Source organism: Rhagoletis pomonella, unplaced genomic scaffold, assembly GCF_013731165.1.
Source record: "Rhagoletis pomonella isolate Grant_MI unplaced genomic scaffold, Rhpom_1.0 Rhpom_scaffold_00008, whole genome shotgun sequence".
NCBI classification, from domain to species: domain Eukaryota; kingdom Metazoa; phylum Arthropoda; class Insecta; order Diptera; family Tephritidae; genus Rhagoletis; species Rhagoletis pomonella.
In genome coordinates this window covers 43503285-43512922 of record NW_023458562.1, presented here as the reverse complement: position 1 = coordinate 43512922, position 9638 = coordinate 43503285, and the positions used below count along the sequence as shown (strand labels likewise).

General features: G+C 32.1%; 1 protein-coding gene across 1 annotated transcript in view; it reads right to left on the bottom strand.

Moving 5' to 3' along the window:
* Positions 1-5106, bottom strand: part of LOC118744909 (neuropeptide CCHamide-1 receptor) — a gene marked incomplete in the record, with an annotated part of 127324 nt that extends 122218 nt beyond the window's left edge. Inside the window, 1 exon segment of the mRNA XM_036478337.1 lies at positions 4986-5106.
* Positions 5107-9638: the final 4532 nt, after the last annotated feature.

Sequence of the window (9638 nt, the reverse complement as noted above, 5' to 3'; positions counted from 1 at the left end):
AAAAAATATTTTTATATATATTATATCACAGAAACACCGTTTGCAGAAGAAAACAAAACTGCTTAAAATGATAAAAAAACACCGTTGTTGGTGGTTCATTACACACAAAAAAATATAGAATTTTTAATTTCATGGGAAAGTGAACCTTAGTGCGAAAATTATTTTCTTTATAAAACTAACAAGCGTGTGGATAAGACCTTTGTAAAAATCTTGAATCAACCAAAAAATAAAAAATTAAAGCTTTAAATGCATTCTAATTACCTTTTTTACGTCTTGAAATGAGTAAATAGTTCACTTGCAAACAGCGCACATAGGGGTATTTGAACCAGGGTTGTTGCGAATATTCGCATTCGCATTCGCAACCGCGGAGCTTCCGCATTAATTTTAACATTCGCATTCGCTTTCGCATTCGCAATAATCAATGCGGAGCTTTTGCGAATGCGAATGTTGTGAAAGTGCACCGATAAAACGTATATCTAACAAAAAAAATGACAAATTGTAGCCAATATTTTTTGACTGTGGTCGTGTTACCCGGGCGCCGCACATGGGAGTATTTGTGTAACAAAACTGGTCAAATGTCATATTTATCAACTTTGATAAAAGTGTCTCTAAACATTTTATTTCTTAAGCTATATAACCGAGCTATCAATGGGCAGTCATACAAGTTCCCACTCCTACTTGACCTTTGACGTACGTCAAAGAGAACATTGTCCTTTTAATCGCATTTTTTTCTGTGCTTTAAATACCTGCATTGGTTTCTTTCTTTATTATGATTTTTTTGGACCAATCTTAAAAAAGCTACTAGACATAAAAGAAGAAAGTGTGCACCGTAATTCTAAACCAAACTTTCGTGATTTGCTTTTGATGTTACATATCGCACACCTAGATCTAAAGTATGATCAACTCAAACAAAATTTTTGACAATTTGTTTGCATTAATCCATTATGGTAGTAAGGCTTACATCCAATTAAGGAAAATACTTTTTTCTTCATGATTTTATACATTAACTAAAAAAACTACTGTTATATCTGTTTTGTATTAATTGCGTTGAATGTGTACGATCCACAGGCAGTTAAATTTCCCTCTCTGAATTTTGAGTTAGTTCTCTTTAGATCTAGGTTTGCGATATATTTGTTTCAAACATTTCAAATGGGGCTCTTTGGGGAATTTATTTTTAGCAAAAATTTCAAAAACAGTAATTTTGTTTACTTGTCGGGCAATATTTTTTTATAGGGATACACATTGGATCATTGGCTAAAAACTTCTGTGGTAAAACTCTCCCCCTACGTCTTCCTTCTGATATTTAAAGACAGAATATTCGGCTGGCAGCCACGACTTTGAAAACAGAATTTTGTTCAAATTTTTCATTCCTGTAAAATAATAGTTTATTTTCCATATCCGCTTACATATTTAGCTCGCTATAAGCAAAAATGTTTCAAACCAGTCGCAGAATAATTACAAAAACTAAAATGAAGTTACAGGTTCCCCAAATTCTGAAACAGCCAAAAGAATGAGAATGAAGAATTCTTTTTAAAAAGCTTTAGAAAAACCTGACACATCTGGTTTGGCTTGTAAGCGGTGTTCAAACAACGATCTCGCCATTATGCTAGATTCTTCAAGTGAAGATTAAAATTAGGAGGATGCATCCGACATTTTCAGCCCCGATGCAATTCTCATTACTTTTTATTAAATATAATGTTCCAATTCAATTACTAAATAAAACAAGCATTATTAAAATTTACTAACCCTTCCATTTTTTTATTTACCTAAATAATTTAATTTACTTACTTAATTTAATTGTTTCATAAAAATACTTGACATCCGCATTCGCATCCGCGGGTTTAGCTAAAATTCCACATTCGCAACATCCCTGATTTGAAGGATTTAGGCGGCCAAAAACCAATTTGACAAAATTTTGGAGAAAACTTAAAAAATGAGTCCCTTTCGATAGAGAACATTCCAAATAAAATTTCCCAGCTCACTCACTTTTCTAACTTGCACAGCGAACGCTCACTGGACCGGAAACAGAATATTCTATCGCTGCTTATAAATAAATTTTCGCTCTCTAGAAAGATCGTGACGGTTTTAAGTTAATATTTTGATTACTGAATTATATTCTTAAAAGGTAGTGATGGATCTGCATACAGACGGTAATAATGCATTTAAGTGTAAACTTTTTTTAATCATTTTATTAAGCAAAAGTTCAATTTAAATGTAACGATAATAGCGGTTTTCAACGAGTACTTTTTTGTTAATTTTTGTGAATATCTAGGAATTTTTTTGTATCCCCGGTAGAGATCGCGTTATTATTCTTTGTTCAATTGAAAGCTTAGAAATTTGGCTAATATAGTGTGAAAAGACTGCCCGCAGAAAATGGCAGATAAGTGGTATTTCTTAACTTAGAAAATGTATTAAGGAAAAATTTAAAAACGCAACTAGTATATAGTAACACTATTTTAGATCTATTTTAACACTAAAATTAAACTTTTTAGATGAATTTGAGACCGCTGAACTAGAATATGAATCCATTTATCTAATGTAAAAAATAAATAGTTTTCGAGATATTACCAAAAGCCATGTTTTCTAGGACCTTTCGGTCCTGTTGCTAAAAATCTGCGGGAATGTAAGGCGAACTCAACTATGTTAAATATTTCGGAACAAAAATTTGTTTTCCTTTACATTTGTGTTATAAGTGATGATTAAAGAAATAGTTTTGGGTATACAAGCGTTTAAATTTAGATAAATGTCAATTTAGATAAATCTACGATATTTCAGTAAATATTGTATCCAAATTGTTAAAAATTAGTATGTAAAGTAAAATTTTGGAACAAAATAGGATTATTTTTAAATTTTTAGAAAATGGGTGTGGCCCCGCCCACTTATGATGAAATGCTGTATCTCAGTATCCGCTTCACTAATCCGTACCAAACTCGGTATGAGCCTTGCCCAGGCTATATCTAACATAACTGCTAAGACTTCTAGAAATCTGGCGATAACCATGCCCACTTCCCTTATAACGGTAATTTATAGAAACGCGAAAACTGCCATAAATCAATAACTACAGAAGCTAATTCACTCTAAATCGATTCTTGGAATAACCTCTTAGCATTAATTAAAATTATTATAATTTTTTGGATAATGGGCGTGGCACCGCGCACTTTTGACCACAAATGTATATCTCGGTAACCGATTTATCAATTTGTACCAAACTCGATGCACTTGGTATGGAAAAGCAATGCGTTGAAAATACGAAAACTCCGATATTTCAGTAATTGGGGAGCTAATTTACTCCAAGTTAATACTTACAAAATTCTCTTAATTAATAATAATAAATTCTCTCTTATTATTACAAAAAAGTAGTTTTATTACATTGGGTGCGATCGAGCTACGTAATAATTACCGCAAAATTGCAGACTTGTTGCATTCCTGATGACATTTTGCTGATGCTCAACTTCAACTTTTCTAAAATGTTGCAGAAATTGCGCAGTAAAAATTTGTATGTTGCTTTTGATTCGCCAATGATGAGTAACTGATTGTCAAAATTTTGTTCGCCCAAATTTTTGCGTAGAACGTGATACTCTTTCATAAAAGAGTAACATTGCCGCATTAATTGCACCTCGAATACACCCATTTCTTACCTATACTGTGGTACATATTTGATTTATTTAATTCCTTTAATTAAAGTTGAATTTCATTTTTTAAACCCTGGAAGTTTCCTTAGAGATAAAGCCTTTTCAAACCCATTTCCATTGATACCATTATGGCAGCAATTCATTTAACTAATTGAACAACATTTTTTAACTGTTAATGTTTTAACTTACATTTACTTGATTTTAAACATTTACAATTCTATATGTCATAATACGTCTTTTCTAAAAATTTCGAGTTGAAATATCCCTAAAAATAATTTTGGCCGCATAAATCGGCTATATAGCCCTATGTGCAGCGTTATGTGATTTTATAATAGAAAGCCATAAATTTGAAAAAACGACATCTACGCGTCAATTGATAGAAAAAAGAACATTTTGACAGATCAAACAAAAATTTGATGCTTCTCGTGGTGAATACGAACGTCAGAGCTAGGTAAAATTTTTACCGCTACGAAACAATACTATTTGGCGGTAATAAAGAGTTAAAATCAAAATGAAAGCTGAAAAAAAGAAAAAAACGTAGATTACTTGCCAGTTATAAAATAAATATTAATATTAATTTCAGCAACACACAAAAATAGAGCTTTCAGCCGAGCGGTGTTTTCAACTGGCAATATTTTACTTTGCATTTGGGACAGCGAAATTCAATTTGATTCTGAGTTGATGGTCAATTTTAGAATCCAGAAGAAATTCAATTTATTTGTACACCATAGCTAATTTTTCAATCCTGTTTCATCTCGGAGAAAAAAGTTACCGATTGGCACAGGCCAAAAATGACTATTGATTATCCGAACTATACCAATCATACCTTTTACCGCCAATATTTTGTATCATGGCATATACTATATATAAAATGTAGCACTTCTACCTTATCAAAGGTAAGTAACGTTTTTGTGTACCTTTCCTACCTGCTATCTGCAAAAGGGCTGTATACCCAAGCAAGCAGATATACATATGTGCATTCTTAAATACATTTATTATTGCTTATTCCTTAAATTTTGGTACTTCGAAAATAAGTTACGTTGGTGCCCGGGATCTTACCCTTTTAGCATTTTATTTTACTGGGCTGTAGTTGAGTATGTAAATGTCAAAGGTAGGTGCCCGGGTCGATGTCCGTCAAACGAAAATTTATATTTATATCAATACTGTACATTATATGTACGAGTATAATAGTGCAAGACATATTTTTGTTACTGAAAATTCCTAAAATATTAATTAAAATAACTAGACGACAAAAACAAGTAGAAAATAACATATTTCTTATGTTTGTCCTTGATTTATTACAGATAAAATATATGTGCTATTATGTATATGAATGTTGCTTTTCATACTTACCACTAATCCGATTTTGCCATTAGAAAAAGGTTTCTGTCAGTTTTGAATTTCACCACAGACTTATATCATCTGGACAGATTTCATAATTTTAGGTAATATGTTTGACACGGGATGTGTTTAAAGCCTAAAAACCACAAGAATTCGAATGTAAAAATTAAAAAAGTTGGTTTGAAAACTAGTTTTAAAAAAGGAAATATAACTTTTATAATTTATATGATAACGAGATGACTAAAACTTAAATCTGTAGTTATTCTTCTTCCTGTTATTGATTTGCTACAGTTATTAATGTCTGATAATATCGATACTTTGAATATGGCTCACGGTGCAGAAGTCCACGCAAAATAAGAAAGTATGTCATTTCCTGAAAGCGTGTTTCACGTGAACTTAACATTCATAAAAATATTCGCCCGACTATTTAATACCTAAAAAACAGATAGTACTGGCATCGAGGTACTTAAGCGGGTTCTTTTAAGTACCCAATCCGCCTAAGTATCTCAAAACGCTGACATTTTGCGTGAGATACTTAAGCGGGTTTTACTGTAATCGGGTTTATCCATGGACGCCAATCAAAGAAACAAAATAGTTTAAGTAAGCATTAATCAATGTGATATGGTTTATATTTCTTCAATTAAATTTAATGTTAATTTTTATGTATAATACAGAAAAACGGTTTTTCTTAACAGCGGTTGACACTCAGCAGGCAATGGCACACCTCCTGCTGCAACGAAAAACAGCTTCTCCTAAAAATGCAATCGCCATCGGAGAAGCTCGTCCAAACACGAATATATGTGTATTTAAGCGCCAGTCTATTATCCTTATTAATTTTTTTCGGAAAAAAATTAAGTTATTACTGAATTTTAATATCCAGTTAAAAATAATGAGCATTCGTAAAACCTCAAAGGCCATACAGGCGCAACCAATTAAAATTTTCACCCGAAATCTGTAAGGTAGGGTTCAATCGATACAAGTAAATACTCGATACCATTCATTTGATACCAAGTATCGAGTAAGTATCGAAAAAAAGTACTTGGTATCCAAAGAGTAATTTCTACTACTTTTATCATTGCAACGGCAACTCAACAAATGATGCCCGTTATTAGAATTTTCGCGAAAAGTGCGGTCATGTAGTAGAGAAAGTAGAAATCGCTTGTCTGGAAATCATTTAGAAAAGTTGTTGTTTCCTGGCAGTGTGCCCCAAAAGCTATTTTTTTCATAAATATTTTGTGAATAATATACTTATATGAAGTCATAATTATAACTAATATTGTTCCTCAGCAATGTACCAAAAGAAACAATACACTTTTTTTTTCATAAATAGTTTGTAAATGATGCAGTGCGCTGTATACTTATAGGGGTGACCTTATGGATAAGTGTCGGATTTTTATTTTTATTTTCAAATTAATTTTAGTTACTTTTTTATAAAAAATATAGTTCATTCTATGACAAAAACTATGTAAATCCAAGTTTCAAATTTTGTACAAAAATTAAAAGAAAATCAAAGTTTCACCAAAATTAAATACTTTTTATTCAGAATAAAAAGTGTGGAATTTTGATGAAAACGTACTACCGCAAAAGAGAAGGCACAAGTTGTTCTTTGATGAAACTTTGTTGATTTGCTTTTAATTTTTGAACAAAGTTTTAAACTTGGATTAACAAGGTTTTTGTTATGGAATGAACTATATTATTTACAAACAAGTAAGAGCAGCGCTGTCTTCGGCTATACCGAAGGCTTCATACCTTTCATGAACATCTGCAAATTTTACTTTGACCGATTACTGCTTTTGAATACATCTGCATACATCGATAGAGGAGTTACATACCTATATAAAAAATCGCATCTGAACAATCAGAGGTATGGAAGATATACCTTATATTAGCACCAATCTAAGTGATTTTCACTGCGATGTGATCGGTATGTAACCCGGTAACACAATTTATTGGGTTTAGTTTCCTACATAAAGGAGATATATCGCAAAAACTGGTATCTGAACAATCAGTGGTATAGGAGATAAAGCTTATACTGCATAGATTTTGACGATTTTCTCAGTAGACTTTGTATTATTATTTATAAAATATCTTACGAAATTTATCGGTTTTAGCTGTTCAAATAAAGGAGTTTTACAGTAAAATCCCATATCTGAACAATCAGATGTATGGAAGATACATATATGTTATAGTCACCCGATCCTTGTTATTTTCACTGTAAGTATTCTGTTAATAATGAGTGAAAATGGTGCGAAATTTCATGTTCCTAGCTGCATAAATGGAGGAGTTATGATAAAAGACCTCATATCTGAACAATCAGTTGTATGGGGGCTGCAGGTTATAGTCACCCCATCTTTGTTATTTTCACTGTAAGTCTTCTGTTGACAATGAGTGAAAACAGCGCGAAATTTCATGGTCCTAGCTACATAAATGGAGGAAAAATCTCATATCGAACAATCAGTTGTATGGGAGCTATAGGTTATAATGACCCGATCTTTGTAATTTTCACTGTAAGTATTCTGTTGATAATGGGTGCAAGTACTGCAAAATTTCGTGTTCCTAGCTGCATAAATGGAGAAGTTTTAACGAAAAAACCCATATCTGAACAATCAGTTGTATGGGAGCTATATGTTATAGTGGTCCGATTCTTCCGGTTCCGACAAATGATTAATACATTATAAAAATACACCCACCTTCCAAATTTTATCCGGATATCTCGAAAACTGAGAGACTAGATTGCATACAAACAGATGGACAGACGGACATGGCTAAATCGACTCAGCTCGACGTTCTGATCATATAAGTATACATTTTAATTGGTCTATCTCTTTTTATTCTGGTACTTACAAACATCGGACCAAAGTTATAATACCATTTCATGCTCATGAAAGGTATAAAAAGTGAATAAAACTAATTTGAAAATAAAAACAAAAATAAAAATCCGAAATCCATATTGGGTCACCTATACACTGTACCAAAAATGTTAATTAATAATTATTTTGTATTCTTACTAAATAACTTAAATTTATACGTTTTCTATACCTGCACCTTTATTGGCTTTTTATTTGATTTCGACATACAATGTTTTAAACCATGATAAGACGTAATCATACAACCTTTTACAACAAAAAAGAGAAGTATCTCTCGAAAGAGAAGATGGAAACAATTCAAGTAAGTACTCGATACTTTGCCGATACTGAGTAGGTATCGATACTTTCAGTCTTTTGAGTACAAGTACTCATTAGAGTGATACCTTAGTGGTATCGATTGAACCCTACTGTAAGGTCAGAAACGTTACTTAAGCTGTTCGTATCCAAAAAAATTTTACTCAATATTAACATAGCCCAATAAAATTTGAACAACTGCATTTGGCTCTGGTTCTTGTAAGATTTTTCAGTAGAATCACAACCTGACATCCAAATTAACCAATTCGCTCTGGTTTTTAGGATATTTGGGATTTAAAGTGTCCAAATGGATTTTGGCCGTTTTTTAGAACACCTGTACAAAGATATAGGCTATGGAATATAATCTTTTCAACAGTGTAAAATAAAATCTAAAATATAATGCCATTAAATATTTTATTTTTCTATCAAATTTATTTAAATTCTTTATTTGTTGTCTTTTAGAATCTCAGTTTACATGTGAAATGTTTCGCAAATATATGAATAATTTGAGAAATGTAAGTATGTTGAAATATTGTACCTTTGGATTGTACACTCTAATATACTCATTCGGACGAGTTTAAATTACCCCTTTCGTCATATATGAACACGACCTTTATGTTGTCGTTGTTAGAACTAAAAACTTTGGTTGAAGGCTTATTAGCACCAATAATAAAACAAACTAAAAATATCGAATATATTTAATTTAAAAATAAATTTTTAAAGACAATCTTTTATAAGTGGTTAATAAAGGAAGACAAATCGACGAGTCGGACCCGGACCGCCTAAAGGAAACATTTTTTGTGGAGTTATTTCCTTACATTTGAATAATATACGTTTTATATATGAATCAAATCGGAACTGTGCGCCATTTAGGGCAAAATTTTTTGTGGAGGATTTTCAAATACTAGTATCGGCCAGTTGCCGAACTTCGACCACTTCATTTATATACACACTTTTTCATTTTGCTTGTCATCAATATAGTGGCAATAATGCTTCACGGTGATGATGATTTTGAAGTCTACACTGAGGGAAAAAATATTAAAATCAAATAGAAACGTAGTTGATCTTACTATAAACGTTAACGAAAGTACTGTATATTGGTAAATATTCAATTCAATTACGCGCATATTAAAATGACCGCGTTCGTACTGAAAAAGCATCCGTGAAGTGAATAATCAAGAAAAAAATTTAAATTGCAAGTTGCCTGCAGTGGAATTCGAACCCGACCGTCTCCGGATATCAACAACTTTTGCCAAGCATCTTTGCGCACTCAGCTACACCCAGCCATATAAATTTGCTTTCAAATGTTGAATATCCATCAACACCACAGCACGCGTTTTGTCCGGATAAATATATATGTACTATGTACGTATGTGTGTGTTGTCACCGCTCACAGAGCGGCTCTCTGCATGCTTGGGGTGTGTATGTACACTTACATATACTACATACTCAGATGTGAACAGTCAAATATGTGCGTAATAAATTTTGTATGAAAATATTATTT